Raw genomic sequence first — 20,965 nt, 5'->3', positions numbered from 1 at the left:
AAAAACATGACTTCGAAGAAGTTGTACTTTCAACTACTTAACACGTGGAACAAACATATTTGACAGAGTTATAGGCAATTGTTAGGCAAAGACTCCTATATTAGCTAATATCGATATTTTATACAGGGTATTTTTTATAATACGATCATTTTAAGAAAGTTCAAACTTGATTATCTAAAATTTTTCATATGGAACACCCTGTATTTTATTGTTCTATTTTATTGACATATCGGTCCACTGCAACTTTTATTAAGTATGTTCTACATCTAAAGTTGTTAGTTTCTAAGACATAGCAACATTTCTGGGAAAATCTAATTTTTATTATTTTCGGTTGCACGAAATGGCTTTGGAAAAAATTGTCACATTCTGTCAACTTTTCAGTTCATAATTTATCATTCAATTTTGAGTTCATTTTATTAGTTAATATTTAATTGTGGTATTCTACTAAATAACTTAATCTTAAAAACTAACAATTTTAGATATAGAACATGCTTAATAAAAGTTGAAGTGGACCGATATGTGAATAAATAGAACAAAAAAAGGTGTTCCATTTGAAACATTTTAGAAAATCAAGTTCAAACTTTCTAAAAATGATCGTATTATAAAAAATGCCCTGTGTAAAATATCGATATTAGCTGCCTTTGTCTAACATTAATTTGCCTATAACTCTGTCTAATTATTTGTTCCAAGTGTTAGTAGCTGAAAGTTAATACAACTTCTTCGAGGTAAAATTTTTTCCAAAATTCGAAGAATTTTCTACATAATTTGGCATTCCCGCAGTAAAATGATAAACTGATTATATTGCCATATATAGAATTTTCTCGGAAATCCATATGTTTAAAAATATACATGGTGTTCCATTTAAAAAATGTAATATTTGGCGTGTCCCGTTTTTACTCATCACCCTGTATGTATAAAATTAATTTTGTAGTTTAGTTTCTTGATCCTGTACAACTTTTATATAAACTTTTTTTCTGTATTATGAGTAACAAGGGAGTTATTTTGCTTTCTCACACTAATGGCCCACCCTGTATATACCAAATACACGTTTTTACCTTCCTGATTTTTGTACGAATATCTGCCCTTGAATGTGACTATTTTTTATTCTATGTAATATTCCCCATGCATTTATCAAATCCGAAATTCTTTGGTGAGCGGACATAAATGACTACCTTTCACGCAGGCAGCAGTTCTCAAAATGTGCATTACTCCAGTCGAATTAGAGTTTGACCGTGAAAAATTTATTAGTAGACCTTCTTTTGCACTTTATGGCGGAGAATGGTAGGTACGTAGAATAATAATATCAATAAAATAACTCGAAAAAAGTGAAGCTAGGTCGGCAATTGCAATTAAGTGGCATATTTACGTGTTTTTTCACTTGTTTTACTGCCCACGAAAATCTAGACGATCTATCGGAAAATTAGTAATTTTACGATGTAGGCAGTTATATTACCTACAATTTAAGGTATCTAAAGGCATATTTCACCCATTTGTTAACTGTAAAATAAAGATTTAACGAGGAAATATTAGTTTTCGAAAACGGATCGCAAAAAAAAATTAGAAATGTTGTAGTTAAGTTGCCCTTTACAACTAACAAAGTAGGACGTGCAAAACAACGTTACAAACAAATTGTCCCAAGGTCAGGCGAAATCCGCTCGGGAATTCGCTCTTTTTGCATTAAATAGAGCTTATTTTTATGGCAATTAAAAAAAAAGGAAATTAAAAGCTATCTTAATTGTTAATTGTTGTTAAACTTTTATTTTCAGAAAGTTTTTTATTAATATTTTGATAGATTGGATTAACAATCTTTTCCATGAATTTCATCAACATCCAACACTTTTTGCAATAATAATGCGCAATTTTCAAAAACTGATATTTTCTTCACATTCAACAATCATATTCATTCATATTTAAAATTCGCCCTGTATAATTCAGACAATTAACATAAATCGCCCAAACAACTCCCCTGTTGACGAAAAAACGAAGTTATAGAACCGTTGACGACTTGATCGCGGGGTTACAATCCAGATGTAGGGTAGTAGTAAGGGCTCAGCTATACAAGGGGGTTAAGCGTGCATGGCGAACGAGGCAGTCATGCGAGGTCTACCTTGGCTCTTCTTAGTCAAATGTAGCGTGAGTACTTAAGAACTGCTTGCTACCACCCGCCTGTATTTCATCAGAGTTTGCACACATCGATGGTTCCCATCCAACTTGTTCCTTAAACAATCTTAGCCATTATTAGTTTTATGGGGTGGCGTTTGTTCGAAGGGAGGGATGAGTGTTGTGGTGGAGGCTTGGTTTTTATGGCAAATATGTTGTAGAACATCCCTTAATGGTTTAATAGATATGATACTTAAAATTTAAAAAAAAACAAATTAAATTAGAGTCCTTTTAGAGTTTCTTTAATTCAATATAAACATCTAGTTTCAGCTGTTAAGCCATCATCAGGAAAAAGAGAAAAGACGATAGTTGGAAAAGAATTGACCACATAAAACAGCAATGTCATTTTTTTGATAGTGCTTCTTCAGCTGTCTGTCTCTGCGAAATTTGATATAATATCTTCACGAGTCAAGTTTTTAAATCTTCACTTTTTATTGCAGTGCCGTTTCGCTAAACATGCGCCATTGTTTACAATAAAAAATACTGATAATATTCTATATTTAGGAGGACACTGATAATAAACGCAGATTTATTTATATCAATGAATATTTAATTTAGTTCGTAGAATAAACGGTCAACAAAGTTGCTAAAGAAAAGGTGCACCTAGTTTATAAGTAGTTTTTGTTCATTTTAATTCAACAATCGCTAACAAGGTATTACTAAATAAATATTACTAAACAATCCAAAAAATACTTTTACTACATAAAAAAACGATTACTTGGAAAATGTGCTCCTTTTTGTCACCGCCATTTTTTGTTTTTGCTTTTCCCACATTTTGTAATTTAAATAAACATTTTATCATTGTTAATTAACGATATTTTCTACTTAATTTAACATTTACATTTAACAATTATCCAGAACATCAAAACAAATTAAGGAGAATACAGCATCTAAAGTGTTTATAAATTAAAAGTGTAAATAAACTCAAATGTTTATCTACAGCAACTAAGGAATTTAAAGCATAAAACAAATAAAGAGTCTAAGAGATCTTATATAATAAATAATCTGAAAGTCTATCCCAAACCAAAAGAGTTTAAATCTTTTAGATCTCTTTAGATTCTCTAAAGTATCTCTAAAAATAATTTAGAACTTTTGAAGTAATCATCAGTAAGTCTAAAGAATATAGAAAATTTAGTCTAATAATCTGAAATTTCTAAGAAAGCATTCAAGTTTAAAAAATCTAAAGTATTCAACGAATCTAAAAAGAACACTTTATTCAAGAAGTCTAAAAAATTTTAAAAGTCTAAACTAAATAATCTGTCAATCTGTCTAGAGCATCTAAAGACTATAATGCATTTACATATAAAAAGTATAAAGAGTTTGCAGGATAAAAAGTGTAAATAGTCAAAAGTTTAAAGTATCTAGAGGCAATTTTTTCTAATATTTTCAAGAAGTCTAAAAAATTTGAAATATCTAGATTAAATAATCAGATAGTCTGTTCAAAGTATCTAAAGACTATAAAGTACTGATATCTAAAAAGTACAAAGAGTCTAAAGTGCTCAAAGAATCTAAAGAGTCTAAAAAGTCTATAACTCAAGATTAAAGTGTTATATTTTAAATAATTTCCAAGCCTATCCAGCAATAAGTATAAAGCTCTTAACCGTCCAAAGAGTCTATAGTGCATCAAAATTCTAAAAAATCTAAAATATAACCAAACAGAGAAGTTAATCTGAAAGATGTGAAATGTAAACATTTAAGACTGAGGAGTCTAAAGTTTTCAAACAGTCCAAATACACTAAAAAGTCTAAATAAGAATAACTAAGCATCTATAGGTTTAATGAAGCTAAAGTATCCAAAAATTGTAATGATCTAATATATTTAAGGGGTCTAAAAAGTTTAAAATGTCTAAACTAAAGAATCGAGAAGTCGGTCCAATAAATCTAAAGACTAAAAAGCACTGACATCTAAAAGAGTCTAAAATGCTCAAAGAATCTAAAAAGTCTAAAAAGTCTACAGATACAGAGAGATTAAAATGCTCAAAGATCTTTAATAATTTTAAATAATTTCTCTAATCTACCTAACGATTCTTAAGCTCTTAAGCTCAGAAAAGTCTAGAACTTCAAAACATTTTGAAGATTTCAAAATTTAACCAACCTGAAAAGTTAATCTAATTGTAAAACTTTTAGACAGTTTTAAAGAGACTAAAAAGTCTACACTCCAAATAATCTGAAAATCCAAAACATGTAACAGTAAAAAAGCCTATATTTCAAAGAGTCTAGACACAAAAAAATTAAAGGCTCTAAAACTATTATTTTTTTTTCAGAATGAATCTAAGCATCATCTTCTTAACCGTCACCTCCTTAGCCTTCGCCGACTAACTCTCCAACTGCAAATGCCCAGAAGGATACCGTCCCCAGCTAGAAGACGACGGCCACGCCATGTGCTACGACATTTACTTGAGGGCCTTGGCGCCCTGTAACCTGATCAAAACACCGAGTTGTCAGTGTGGTCCTGAGGCCACAGTGATCGTCAACGACGCCTCTGGGGTGTGGTGCGTATCGTACATCCGGTGGAGTCCAGAAAAGAGGTGGCATTGCGAGAATAAGGAGGAGTGGCAATCTTTCTTCCACCAGCTTTAAATACTCAAAATTCATTTCGAAAGCTTGTTTTACCGATTGTTAAAAAAATATTGTTCTACAGTAGATTGCGTCATTATAATTTAATTTTTTAAACGATTAATTGTATTAAACCGGACCATCTTTCATGTATACCTCTTTTATTGTTACTTTTAAAAGTGTCTGCATTATACAGAGTGTATCACGAAGAGGGCCCAGTAGGATTATCTCAAAAAGTAGTCAAAAATTGAAATCTGAAAATTTTGTATATATTTTGGGTTTATCAAAAAAATCTATTCAATGAAAAGTGTCAACTTTCTCGCACTTCCAGTTATACCGGAAGTCATCATCATCTCTGTTATTTCAAATGGAACACTGTATATTTTTACATTTTTTAATTCTACGGTAAAATCTCTTCGGAGTTACAGCCCCCTGAAGTCCGCCCCTAAGAGTAATCTTTTTTATATATCAGACCCCTGTTGTACGAGAATCACTAAATTTGGTACACAGAGGTTTTTTTGACATGTGGAATCTGATGGTGCTACGTTTTTTGGCGGGGAACCCCCTTAAGACAATTTTTCATGGGCCCCCTTGTCTTTGGAGCCAAAAAAATTTGGTAGCATATTTAAATTTCTAAAAAAATTATCAGTCCACTAGAAAGCCATTAAATTTCGAAACTTTTTATCTCTTTATACTTTTTTCGTAAAACGCAATGTTTTCGAGAAAAATGTCAAAATGTGATCAAATACATATCGTGATTCGCCATTTTCCTCAAAAACATTGCTGTTTACGAAACAAATATCAAGACACAAAAAAGTTTCTAACTTCAATGGCTTTCTAGCTAACTAATAATTAAAAAAAAATCAAATTTGCAACCAAATTTTTCTGGTTCCAAAGACAATGGGGCCCACTAAAACGTGTCTTAAGGGGGTTTCTCACCAAAAAGCGTAGCACTGTGAGATTATATATCATAAAACTATAAGACTATATCATAAAACCCCTGTTGACCAAATTTAGAGATTCTCGTACAACATGGTTTTGAGATATAAAAAAAAAGGCTTCTGTAACTCCGAAAGAGGGGGCCAGTTGGCAAAAAGAAAAAATACGGGTCCCCTAAATTTGTCTTAAGAATCTATGACCAAATTTTGTTGCATGAATTTCGGGACACCCTTCATTAATTCAAACTTTTAGAAACAACGACGATTTCAATTGAAGCAGTTTATTTATAACAGTTACTAGTTTCACTCACTAATCACTATGATAGCCTTGTAATTATCATATACTGACAGATTTGACATTGTTACGAATGTTATAATGCCATATTACCGCACTAGAGTTGTAATTAAATTGTAAATTAAATTAAGTTCCAGTTACACATTTATTAAATAAAATAAGTGAGGTCATGTAAAATCTCATTTAATATGCATTAACAATAAAATATGTGCAAAAGAATAAATAAATTGATACTAGATGCTGATATGCCTAAAAATCGATATACAGGGTGTCCCAAAAGTGACGTTCTCCTTCTGGGATTTGATTAAGGAGATAAAAACGAATTGAAAATCAAGATTGGAACATTTTTCGATTGTTTTTCTTTGTTAAGTTATTCAAAGAAACTATAAAAGTGAAAATCCAAATTTTTGTCTCAAAACTGTGCTTATGGGGCCCAAGACAACTAATTTATAACCAATAGTAGGTAAGAATTATTTTAACCTGAAAAGGATAGAGAAACACATTTTAATAATAAAACAATTTTAAAATAGAGAGGAAAAAGTTATAACCTAAAACCATAATGTGCTTAAATAATAGAAATTGTTTTTACAAAAGGTGTTTAAATAAATTGCCTTCTACTTCAAGACAAAGATTGGCACGATTCAAAATTGGAGCATGAACGCTTTGTAGCATCTCTTGGTCTATTAACGCGACAGCACCGTGTATACAGGCTACTACATTTTCTGGATTTACAAGAGGTTCGCTGTAAATCTTTTCTCTTAAATAACTCCAAAAGAAAAATCTGGGGGATTCAGATCTGGTGATCTGCGAGGCCGTGCTATGGGTCCATTACTTCCAATATATCTGTCTGGGAAGTTTTGATTCAGATAATTTCATACTCGTAAACCATTATGTGTTGGAGCTCCATGTTGGAACCAATAATTTAGTCTAACTGCTAACGGGACGTCATCCAGCAATAGCAATGGTAAGTTTTCATTTAAAAACATACAGTTGCAGCAAATACAGCTCTGAAGTACATAATTATTTAATAACCCAGCCCAAATGTTTATTTCTAGTTTTTTGAATAACTCAACAAAGAAAAACAATCGGAAAATTTTTCACTCTTTATTTTCGATTTGTTTATATCCCCTTAATAAATATCCAGAAGGCCGGGCGTCACTGTTAGGACACCCTGTATTTCTACGCTACGACACAAGTAAATGCTTGAATGCAGTTATATCATAAAACAGTAAATTTCGAAAGATGGGGTAAAATTACCTCTACCGGTAAAATTGTGCGCTCTCAAATTTCAAAGCAATTATTTTAGAGCCGTCACCAGAGGTCCATAATCGGATTCTAGTCCAACCACGGCTGTCCTCTTATTATTGTTGTTGGAATAATGACCGCGCACTGATAATGTCGATGGACAGATTTGATCCGCAACAAATTGTAGGGGTTCATCAGAAGGAGGCCAATTAGGGCGTCGGCGTTCTATGGAGGTGACCTTCGTGTCCCCGAGGGTTGATTTTGGACGTGGGGGAGATGGACGGCGTCGTATGGTTTCCAGAGAAGGGCAGTGGCGGTTTCCGCTTTATAGAAGGTCTCTGGGACGCCGAATATTGTTTTCAGTGTGAAGTTTATGATGCGGAGAAGCGATGCAGATGTAAATTATGACCGTATTGTGAAAGTTTAGCCAACTACGTCGGAGAAGTTTTTTTTCGTACTAAATTAAATAAATATCAAGTATGAGGGTGTCTATTTAATAGTCACTTTTTTTCTCGTGATTTTTTCATCATTATCAGAGAAAATATTTCGTTATGAGAATGTGTTCTTACAAGTTTCAATTAAAATATGAAGCCCTCATACGTTTCAGAGACTGCACTCGTCAATCTTAATAGTGACTAACAAAACGATTGTTTTGTAATTTCATTAAAAAAAGAAAAAATAATTGCAGTTATTTAGTAAAAATAGAACGATATGTAGAGCTTTTAAGAATCCTAGCCTAGTAGCCCCATTGCTTGATTTACAATTTTCCTCCAATCTTGCTTGTTGGTAGTTGTCCGTTTCCACTGAGTAATGTTTATCCCTTTTATATCCTTGTCCACCTCATCCTTACGTCTAATTATTTACCTTACATGTCCCTTTCTCTCTCCAATGCTACTTTCTATAATTTTGTGGAGTTCTACACGTATGTCTTGGCATTCTCATTAAATATCCATTCATCTAAGTCTTTGTGATCTTAATACACCTGTAACATGCTTGTTAAATAGGGACACTAACCTGTTGTTCATTTCCAGTATGTCCTCTAACTTTTCCTTCCTAATATATGTCTCAATATTTTTCTTTCCTATATCCTTAAACTATTTTGTTCCGCTATTGTTAATGTCCAAACTTCACATCCGAAAATAAGTCTTATGAAGGTTTTATAAATTCGAATTTTGAAAACTCATGAAATGCACTTATTTCTAAATATATTATTAAGAGCTCCAATATACCGACTGAGTAGTGAAGTATGAGAATTTCCCAAATTCTTCAAAGGTTTGTGTATATTATGTATATTATTTTTATTGCAATTACATAAAAACTATTCTTTAAGAGAAAAATTATATTAGGACAAATGCGGCTTGTAGATTTCTAAACTTCAAAGAAAGATATAAAGGTATAAAGGTATAAAGATATAAAGATATAAAGATATAAAGATATAAAGATATAAAGATATAAAGATATAAAGAGGTACAATAGAAAGATACAAAACTCTAAACTTTTGAAATAAGGAGTTTCCAATGGCAGTTGGTGAAAATTTATTTGTTTTAGGTAATGGTTTGTATAGTTATGTAAAGGACTTTCAAAATGAAAATAATAAAAAATAATATAAAATAATTAAAATTGGGGTAGCTTATAATCTCGAAAAGGATTGCACATATAAATATGAGAAAGGATATTTCATTCCGCCTAACCCTGTATTTGACCCTGTATTTGCAGAATATTTTTTTTCATAATAAACTTTTAAATACAATCATGTATTGTTTTCGTTTTTCACCAAATTAAATTGCTTTGATAGTTAAATCTATTTAAATTTTAATTTGATATTAACTAACATTCCATTTCTTAATTTCATAATAACGTAATTTTGCTTGCTTTTTACTTTTTATTTATTTTACGTCGGCCTATTTCTACTACTATGGCTAAATGCCAACGTCAGGAGATGGGTAACACGCCAACCTGGAAATTTTGCTGAACCCACACTTTGTCGTATGGTGGGGATCTTTTACTTGTCTAACACTGTTTCAACAAGTAACCAATGGTTCCTTTCCGCAGGCTGATATGTTCCTTCCCACACAAACCTCACCTATATATGTATAGTTTCTGTGAATACACCGACATACAGGCCACTAGAAGATGGACGAGCATCGCGAGCATTCCCCGGATAGTTACTCATCCACAAGTACTAATTGTGATCAGCGTTGTTTGACTTCACATATCAATGACATGAATGCCAAGGGACTGGGCCGCACTCGCACTTAAAAATAATGTTGTAACTTTAAGAAATAAAAATAATTTACACAAAAATGTGCAACCCTTTTCGAGATATTTTTTTTCCCTTCGCATATTTAATTCAAAATGTTTTCGTCATGAAAGTTGTCTATGTTGGCCTAGCAATTATCCCCTAAAAAAGTGTGTGCGTCCCATACTTCGTTATCACAATATGATAACTTTAATTTTCATCAGTTTCTATAACTGGTTACTATGACAAGTTTCATACAAATAAGACGTACTTTTCAATATATTTAGTTATGCATGGCACTACTAATTGACAAAATTTTTGGAATCCCTTTCAATTTTCATCTGAACTGAAACTTTTAAAGTTACGTAATAGAGGATCATTGGTTATTGTTCAACGTATGTACTTGTGCAAGCTAATATGAAGCTCATCCCCACAAACTCCCACGGTAAACAAAACATCATCCCGTACCGCCACTGTCGGAAATTCAATCAGGTAGGCTCTCCGAGAGCTCTTTACGTCCGAACGCCTTTGATGTGCATCCATATTATGTCTGTATTTTTATCCCGCATTCGCTTGTGGGCTTACCTCCTATTATCCTTTATTAGGCCCTGATGTATTATGTTTAGCGGTGGATATAAATAAGGCAGCTCGTTATTCTAACTAACCAGCCGAGAGGAGTTTTTGGGAAGTCGGTGGATATTCGATACATTCATCGGTGCAGTACAATGAGACTCTCCTGTAATTGGTTGTTAGATTTGCGAAGAGACTTGTTTACAGGCGGGTATCTCTTTTTATCAAGCACCTTTCAACTTGTGCCATTGATGGTTCTAACAATGTGCCCGAGGCTGGATACAATTTGACTCGCGTACTTTTCGCAAAATAAACGACGACGTTGAAAGCGAAGAGTTGAAATTTATCCAGAGCGGGCTCTCACTTATTCAGATGTTTATATTAATTTGATTGGTGGAGATAGGTTCAATGTTGCCACGAAACATACGAATGTCGGCTTTGAGCTTCGAGGAATGTTTAGAAATTGTTCCTTATGGCTGCTATACATACAATAAATATATAGTTTTTAAAATAACAATACATTCAGGGTGATGCAGAGATAATGTCATTAATTTAACCACGTATTCAGGAGACTGAAAATCGAAAAAAAAATAAATTACTCGACCTTTTAAAAAATAAGCAAATTACCGCTTAACTCACAAGATATCACAAGAGTCCACCTAAATTTAACCCCGTACCTTTATATTTATATAGAAAAACCTGTCTGATGTGTTACAACTTCCTTAATTTACTTAACTTGGTAAATAATCCGTCACAGACTGTAACATTAATAACGTTAGGGGCTTACATTCGGTCCTGAATTTAGAATTCTTGAGCTTGTTCAAATATTGACTTAAATAACTAGACATCCCTCAAAAGCTATACGTTTCCCTAAATAATATACGTTCCACTTAGATAATTTGCACGAACTTGCCAGCTTTGACTGTCAATAACGCTAAGAGAACCTACAAAGGAAATGAATAACATCCTTTTCTAATTTAACATACATTTATCTTTAATTTAAAAATAATTTAGTCTTATAAGTACCTACGTTCGAGAATAATTCATTAATTTATGTAAGTTATATATCAAAGCGACCAGTGATATTTTTTGACAGTACGTAAATTTCAAAGCCTTTTTGAACTCTTTCTGTAATTGGAAGCAAGATAAAATCGAACGGCAATCAGAAACTCCTGATTTAGCACCTCGAAAATATATTCGAATCATCTGCAAAACCTGTAAATATTATAAGGCGGCGGCGGCGGTTACACTAAAGGGTTACTAATTTATACGAAACGGTCACAAATTGTTTATCGTTTGTCCTTTGACGATTGGTTACTGTTTATTGTTTAGTGTTTACTATTTACTGTCTGTATCGTTTACTGTTTACTATCTACTGTTGATTGTTTATTGTTTATTGCTTGTTGTTTATTCTTTATTCTTTATTATTTAATATTTATTCTTGATTCTTTATCCTTTTTTTTATAGTTTATAGTTTATTGCTTATTGCTTATTGTTCTTTGTTCTTTGTTCTTTGTTCTTTGTTCTTTGTTCTTCGTTCTTCGTTCTTCGTTCTTCGTTCTTCGTTCTTCGTTCTTGGTTCTTGGTTCTTCGTTCTTGGTTCTTCGTTCTTCGTTCTTCGTTCTTTGTATTTGCTCTCTGTTCTTTGTTCTCTGTTCTCTGTCCTCTGTCCTCTGTTCTCCGTTCTCCGTTCTCCGTTCTCTGTTCTCTGTTCGTTGTTCGTTGTTCTTTCTTCTTTGTCCTTTGTCCTTTGATCTTTGTTCTTTGTTCTCTGTTATCTGTTCTCTGTTCTCTGTTCTCTGTTCTCTGTTCTTTGTTCTTTGTTCTTTGTTTTTCGTTTTTCGTTTTTTGTTTTTTGTTTACTGTTTACAGTTTAATGTTTACTGTTTACTGTTTACTCTTTATTGTTTATTGTTTGTTGTTTATCGTTTAATTGTTTCTTGTTTATTGTTTATTGTTTAGTTTATCTCTCAAGTCATTTGATAGAACAGGTATTTTCGCGTACAACTGACGGTCTTTATATTAGTTTAGTAAACGACACAAATTTATGGAGAACTATTTCACATCCAATGCTAGTGTAAGTTCGGCTTCCCATTGTTCAATTTAATTCTTAGTTAAATAAACACCAATTTGCATTCATTTATTATAATGCCGCATTATCGTTTACCATTTGTCCTTTGGTTATTGTTTAGTGTTTACTGTTTACTATTTATTGTGTATCGATTATTGTTTACTGTTTACTGTTTATTGTTTATTGTACAGTTTATTTATAGTTATCAAGGATTTACGAAAATCAGTTGTTGTTGTCGACCTCTCAAGTCATTTAATAGAACAAGTATTTTCGCGTACAACTGGGGTCTTTAGAATGGTAAACGACATAAATTTATGGAAAACGGTTTCACATCCAGTGCTGGTGTAACTTTGGCTATATGGGTGTCTAGAACTAATCCCTTTGTTCAACTTAATTCCTAGTTAAATAAACAGCAATTTGCAGTCATTTATATACCGCATTATCGTTTGTCCTTTGTCGATTGGTTATTGTTTAGTGATTACTGTTTACTGTTTATTGTTTATTGTTTAATTTATTTATGTTATCAAGGATTTACGAAACTCAGTTGTCGTTGTCCATATCTCAAGTCATTTGATAGAACAGGTATGTTCGCGTACAACTGACGGTCTTTAGAATGGTAAACGAAACTAATTTATGTGCTATTGTAACTTCGGTTGTATGACTTTCTGGAACTAATGCCTTTGTTCAACTTAATTCCTAGTTAAATAAACACCAATTTGCCTTCATTTATTATAATAACGCATTATTGCTTCTCCGAAAAACTTGAGCAGACGTTTCGCTGAACTTTATGATTTACGTTCAACAAAATAGCACGCGATAGGTATTAAAAAATCCTCTAATTTCTTCGGTCCCCCCACGCCGGCAGCTCTCACAAGATTAAAGTAAACAGGAGAACAATAACGCGCACCATTCTTCCAGGAGTCAATTAGGAAGGGTTTTTTATTACGGGCGCGGTACGATAACAAGGAAAAAAACTCCGGCAAATAAATTTGTTTAATAAATTTAAAACTAATTTAAATCGAATTTGCTTTGAAGTTCGCTGGCGGGCGGCTTATTGCGACTTATTATTCCTGGCTGCATTTTTCCTGCAGGAGTTGCCTTCCGCTTCGGCTTACGTGAAAGATTTATGAATTAACGTTGGGAGTTTACAGTTAAAATCGCCCTTTGAACGCATGCAAAACAGGACTTGCTAGACGAACTTAAATTAAATTTTTTGTAAACATCTCGTTTTTACGTTTTAAATGTATAAATAGCCCTAATAATGTAAACTATATGAACCCCAAGGAATGCTAATTCTGGAGATGTTCATTTTATATTCCGTCTAATAAGAGAATTTTTGTAATATTTTAAATCCCAGAGCAGAAAGGTTTTCTTTTTTGTCTTATTTCAGCTACCTTCTTTATGAGTTTTATGATATTACATTCAGAAACACAAAAAATGTAGTATAAATTGAGGTAAGCAATGGAAATTAATGAAATACTTCAGTGAATATTTAAACCTCTAAACCATTGAAAGCTATTAGAATGTTCAGACTTTTGATAAAAAATAATGGAAACAAAAAGTAAATATACAGGGTGTTCCTTAATGATATGCGAATATTTGAGAGTGTGATTCTACATGGAAAATTAATGATAGTTTGCTTTATAAACTATGGTCCAAAAATGTTAACATTACAACTAATGTATGTATGTATGTATGTATGTATGTATGTATGTATGTATGTATGTATGTATGTATGTATGTATGTATGTATGTATGTATGTATGTATGTATGTCGGAGGGTGGTGGAATTGTTTTTCCACCGCGGCACTTAGGCCTTATTAGGCCCCTTGTACACCCTCCTTCATTACTCGAGTACTTTTCTTCAAACCATCCTACACGGGTGGCTTGGTTGCAAAGTCTCGTACAGTTTATGTATGATAGCATGGTCTTGAGTTACAGATATTTTCTCTGCTCTGTTCTCATTACCATTTATCGGGGACCACACGCATGCGGAAAATGTTGCGCGACCCAGGTCTCTGGTAGGCTGCCACAGCCACGTCCCCGAGCCTGCCTTACCATCACCCATCCAAAATCCATGGTTTCCTTCACTTAATATGCATGTTTCCGCTTTCATTCTCATGGAATTGCATACTTGTTGAAATGTTCCCGGGCTATTTTTTATTTTATAACACGCTGCAATTATTCTTTCTCTTAATTCCTCTACAGTATTAATGGGACTTGTGTATACTAGCGTCCAAAGATGGCCCCATAAAAAGAAATCTAAGCTGTTGAGGTCGGGGGACCTTGGTGGCCATTCTTGAGATCCACCGCGACCAATCCAATGATTTGGATAAACAGTTTTTAAATCATTGCGAACCATTATACTGAAATGTGCTGGTATACCATCGTTCATGTACCACATTTGGTTTCTCATTGCTGTCGGAACATCCTCAAGCAGAAAGGCAATTGTTCTTGAAGGAAATTGCTGTAAGATTGTCCGTCAAGTCGTCCCGGCAGCAAGAATGGTCCAATAAGTTGTCAACAATAATTCCTGCCCATACGTTGACCGAAAATTGGTGTTGGAAATGGGTTTCCGTTGTGGCATGTGGATTTTCATACGTCCACAAATGATTGTTGTGAAAATTTTGAATGGCATTAAGAAAAAGAATAATTACAGTATGTGATGAATAAAAAATGACTACTTACAACACCAATTTACTTATTTTTACTGCATAGAGCTAAATTTCAATGTATAATCCTGCACCTACAGCGGTTGGGAAGGGGCAGATGCGCGAAAAAATCCACCTGCAATTAATTATTGAGTTGAACAACACCCGCCCGAGTTCATGTCCATAAAATCAGTATCCTGACGTCGAAAGTTTTATGTAGCAGCCATTTGTTTGCCGTCTGCCCTCGGAAAAAGTAAAAAGTGCACAATTTCGGATCTCATCAATAAGTAATGAATGGGAGTTCCCGGCCTTTACCGCAGACGGCCGTGCATCCAGCGAATGGATCAACTTTTCACTGCCGCTGCAAGCAAAAAACTTTTCGACGGTTTTTGTCCCTTCGACGGGGTAATTCTTTAATTCACGGCTTCCGAAGCGTTGCGTCGGTGTTGAGAGTTGCTTGGATCTCCTGCACGCTTTTATAGTCGTGGTAATTAGAGGAAGAGGAGGAATTATGGAAAACTGTTGAAACGATATTAACATTTCCTCAAAGTGGGATGTCTAGCTTGATTTTCAGACTTCCAAGGCATGGTCGACTAATTTTAGACCTGGTTGTCATGTTAGTCAAGAGACGTTTCAAAAGATATATGGCTATAGATACTTTGAAATCTGAAATTAAGTCCTCTGGCCGGTATTTTTTATTTGCTGTATTAATTCGTCCTCATACTTCTTGTGCCTCCTTTTATTAGTTTGTGACTCGATTTTTACGGATAAGCAATCAGTTAATCCTGTAATAATATTAAGTCATGTATCAATTAATTAAAAGGAGTCGTCTAAGCAAACTATAAGGCGATAATCCTTGAGTTAGATCATATTTGTCAGAATTAAGCCACATGTATACTTTTCATATTTTCGTTGAATATTCTCTAAATTACACAGGTTGACAAGATTTTAACCCAACAACACAAATATACTTTCCTAAAGAATTATATAATTTTGGCACTTTTAGGTTAGGATATCTCGTAAACCAGAGCCAAATGAGAAGTTTAGACCTCGGATTCGAATTCAGCGCACCAAAATTCTTCATAAGAGTACATATTGGTTTCTGGATTAGAGGGTCGGTCAAATTTTGTCGTAATGTTAATTCGATATAAGAGAAGCAACTCCAAATATTAGAAAAGTGCACTATGGTTAAGAACCAAGAAGTTCTTCCTTTTATATTGAACACATGACGAGTTCAGCTTTCAAAATGTAGGGACATACGAGTATCGTGAAATAACATACTTGATCTTTAATAACATATTTGATATTGAAATATCATTTTACTATTATGGCTGGAATATTGCAATACCGTTTGGTCTGAATATTATTCCTTCAAATTTTTAATTTCTGTAGAAAGTTCAGGAGAAACTAATGAAATTCATTAACTTCAAAGCTGCTGCAATAGATTATAAGTAACAGTTACTTTTGAATTAATTTAGTATCGATACATTACAGTTACGGGAACTTATTTACATTATTAAATTTTTATATTTTTAATATAACAATGTGATTGCATGCCTCTTATCTAATATTGTATACGTTCCACAGTTTTTATGATGAAAATCCTAACGCTTCAATAAATTCTTCTATATTTGTAATACAGGGTTAATGAACTTATGTCAAATATTTTTGCCACCTGCAACTACTTTTCCGAATTTAGAAAACAGTTATATCAGTTTGTTACAATATAATAACATTTTGTTTTTCTACGGGTTATTTCTATAAACTCAGGTTTTTGGTTATCATGTCTTTAGATCTTTGACGGATGTTTTGGTAGGGTAAATATCTAGGATGATGACGAGATTGAAAACTGATGACATAAACAAAAACAATTATTTGAGATAAAGATGTAAGTAACGCTGAAAAAGAAGGCGTGGCAACTATGTCCAGAAACATGCACTGATTTTTATTTTGATACAGACGCGGTAAAGTTACCAGATACATTCACAATACAATTTCATCTGGATACTCTGTTCACTCCATAACCTTTATATTCCTAATAAAAGCCGTGTCGACAGTTGATAAGCCCCGGTCATAAAACCCCCCGCTCTAAATTACGTTTACTACTCTTTTATGGATCAATCATTTACGGAATGGACGAATATTAAAAATGTATGTATGCAAACCCTGGAAACCGAAAGTAATAACCTTTATGGCCCCGCTTCCTCCGCGATTATTGAAATCGCGTGCCATTTATGCAGATGGAAAACCGAAATCTCCCCAAAAAATATTTGATTTGGCCCCCTGTTCCTGTTTCGTCCGAAATTAGCCGCGAGTTAATTTCTCTTTGTATTGCCCGGTGAGCGACGCGATGTGATGTGATTTTCGCTGCCCGAAAAGGATAGGAGTAACAAGGGAGGAGCGCCTAAAATTTAAAATAATTCAAACTGGATGTATGTTTGATGTTATCACAAAGTCATTTATTTGTAAAGAACATAATGTAAAAAAAGGAATGGTCTCTTAGTCGTTATCATCGTTTTTAAAATGCAGGATGATCGCGATGTACAACAACATGAAATGCATTAAATTGACAGTGGTAAATTTAATGTTATTTCTTTTTTATTGCAAACAAGAAAAATTAATAGACATTTCTCTTAGTTAGCAGATGTTGCTGGCAATTGTCAAAAATACATTTTTGTTTAAAATTCCAACGAAGTAATAAAAACTATGCTAAAAGATGAAAAACAATTGTAAAACATAATTTTAAATAGTATAAAATGGTTCAATTTATAGCACACCCACCCTGTAATATTCAAGCATTTGTAAAAGATTGTTGACAACTTACAGTGCACCTGGAGGGAGATAGTGGAGGTCAGTTGTTGCCTCGCTTTTAGAGACAATACATCTAACTGTGAGTTTGAACATTTTTCATCGGAGAAAACCATCAACAGGTTGCGGTGGTGCTGTTACTATTCAGTAGACAGGTCTATTATGTAATTAGTGACCAGTATTCAGAGGGAAGCGACGACGAAGGTATATTACGTATCTGTAAGAACTGAAAGACCTGCAGGGTACAGTCAGTTATTTTATTTTTTATCCAGTGTCGACGGTTAGAAAAGACATTTAAACAGAAAACAATTTGTTATTAAATTCCAAAGGAACTAGCGTACCTTCAAGCCTACATAGTTAAAAGTAGCAGATTACAACATTTAAGAGATTATGCGAGGTTTGAACAACAGTACACTCAGGTTGGACGAGAACAAATTCAGAGAATGAGAAATTAAGAACCAAAAATTAATAACCACAAAATTGCAGGTGTTATAAAAATCAGGTACGTAAAGAGACTATTTATTTTTGTGTATTTCATTTATCATTATTGATTACTGCTTAAGTTTTTTTCTAGTATGGGTACACAAGTATGTAAGTCACCCATTTTAAATATTACGTCAAGAGCGCTGCCTGACGCCGCCTGGACCGGTCTAACAGTTGCAAGGACAAAGAACAGATGCGGGATGCACCATGGTTCCAGGAAAGGTCTACGGCAGATTGGCGCCAGGACCAGATACATATACATGCTTTCTGTATGCAGCAAAATAAAACTCTCTCAACGGTGCTAGTGCGTGGTCGTGAAGTTAAAGTGTCCATAGACAGAATCAAACCTGCGTATTGTTTGAATGACGCGACAGGTACCAGGGACGAGGACAATAGCCTTCCATCAACTTCTGCCCCATTATCCGCGCCAACCACACCCAAGGGAATTACCACGAGGTCCGGTAGAAGGGTTCGTTTCCCTGACCGGCTGCAGGTTCCGTGATGGCATCCATACTGGCAGGGGGTGTGTGGGTACACATTCCGCAAGTGACCCATTTTAAGTATGACGTCAAGAGAGCCTGACGCCGCCCGGACCAGTCTAACAGTTGCAAGGACAAAGAACAGACGCGGGACTCACCAGGGTTCCAGGAAAGGTCCACGGCAGATTGGCGCCAGGACCAGATACATATACATTAGGGTGGCCCAAATAAAACGATTATTTATTTTTTCGTGTCTCTTGTGAAAATATGTTAGTTTATCATGTTTCAAGAGACCCCTCAAAAAATCAGCTCAAAAACAATTTTTTAGAGGTCACTCAAGATTTTTAAAAATTTTCAGTCGTCAAATATTGAATTTTTTTTAAATTTTTTTCTCGTTATTTTATCATTTTCTAGGTTGAAAAAAATCCCGATTCTGAAAGTTTCAAATCGATATTTTAATTTCTAAAGGTCACTCATAATTATTTTAACTTTCAAAGTAGTGTGTGTACCTAAAATGTTTTCGAGCGACCTCTAAAAATAAATATCAACTTTTTTTGTTGAATTTGATGAACAAAGGTATAGAAACAAATCACAAGACACTTAAAAAAATTCTCGAGGCAAAGTTTACTACCGCACTGTGAGTATCAAATATTTGTAATTTTTTAAAATTGTATCAAGTGTCGTGATTTATTTCTATTCTTTTGTTCATCAAGTTCAATAAAAAAAATATATTTGTTCGTTGACATTTATTTTTTAGAGGTCGCTCGAAAACGTAGGTATACTACTTTGAAAATTAAAAGAATTATGAGTGACCTTTAGAAATTAAAATATCGATTTGAAATTTTCAGAATCGAGATTTTTTCAACCTAGAAAATGATAAAATAACGAGAAAAAAAATTTAAAAAAATAATTCAATTTTTGACGATTTTGGAAATTATTCAAAATCTTGAACGACCTCTAAAGAAATATTTTTTGAACTAATTTTTTGGGAGGGGCTCTTAAAACATGATAAACTGACATATTTTCACAAGAGACACGAAACATTTTTTCGTGCAACTCTATACCAGGAGTCTCCAGCAAACGCTCGCCCCGACAACACTTCTTTGTCACTAACTCTGTTTTCAATAAAAATGCTTTTATTTTTACTGTTGAGGGAGTTTTATTTTGCTGCATACCGCAAGCAACCTTCGCTAGGTGACTTGTTAAGTACTGTTTCATAGTTTGTCTTATTTAAAAGAATTAAACTTTTTTTGGGATGATAGGGCTCGTAGCAGTACCTCACGGCGAGTGGTGTGAAAATTTGCTTTTTAACAACATTTTCTTTAAATATGAGATTTGACAACAATGCACAGCCCAGTTACCAATTTCAGGTTACACTAGCTTATCCAGCGGCTGGATACGAAAAAAAAGTTTTTAACGATAGAATTTGGGGAAATAAACTACTGGTACGTACTCCTAAAGGTCAAAGGAAGACTCTGTATAAATATGACCCCCACTCAAAGTATATTAGTTATTTTCGGTCGGCTAAACGCTCATAAACTTCGTACCTCATGTTAGTATATTACGTTACAACACCGTCTAGAAAAAAAACCAACCCGAGCGCTGGTACTTCGACGAACACGCTCCGCTTCTGCACAATATATTTTCCGTTTTTCCACATACGGTTACCTCGGGCCAATTACGGATTTACGAGTCCCTCGTTAAAATTTAATTTTGACACTATCATAATTACCTACCCGGGCAGACCGTCGCCCGCTCGTATGGGTGCTCGCTCGCGCCGATATAATAAAATTTTACGAGTTTTTACTCCTAATCTGAAGTTAATACAGTCGGCGTCCGGCGCCGCAGATAGCGCGGAGGGCCGATGGCGAAGTTAATAGTGAATTACGGCCCCCGCCGTCGGCCCCACGGGTCTCGTTACGAGTTTTTAATTCCGCCTCTTTATTACTAGACCAAAAATGCGCGCCCGGACAACCATTAATACGTGTCATTTTATGCGGCAATCGAAGTAAAGGGTCCCAAAGATGTAGGCGGTGGAGGGTGGATGGTGCTCGATTTTTTTTCTGCATAAAATTTGATATTTTTGGCCAGTGTTAATTTTATTAGATTACAGCAAGGCGTTTGATAAGATCAATCACGAATTGTTCTTAGGTATCTTACACTTTATTGGTCTCAGTCCATTTTCCATAAATTTGTTCAGAAGTTATTTAGCTGCGAGACAGCAAAGAGTTTTTTGCAAAGGTGTATCATCGACTATAGAGCCACTTGGACGTGGGGTAGCTCAAGGCTCAATTCTTGGTCCTTTATTAATATTATTTACACTCACAATCATTCATCATCCGTTCTGAAATACAGTAAAGCTCACATGTATGCCGATCAGTGGCGGTTTTACCATAAGAGCTGCGGGGCTGCAGAACACATAAAATTTTATGTATTTAATCATATTAAATATCAACAAAATATTTGAAGAA

This window comes from Anoplophora glabripennis, unplaced genomic scaffold (assembly GCF_000390285.2).
Source record: "Anoplophora glabripennis isolate ALB-LARVAE unplaced genomic scaffold, Agla_2.0 scaffold413, whole genome shotgun sequence".
NCBI lineage: Eukaryota > Metazoa > Arthropoda > Insecta > Coleoptera > Cerambycidae > Anoplophora > Anoplophora glabripennis.
Note: the sequence above shows the minus strand (reverse complement) of the source record.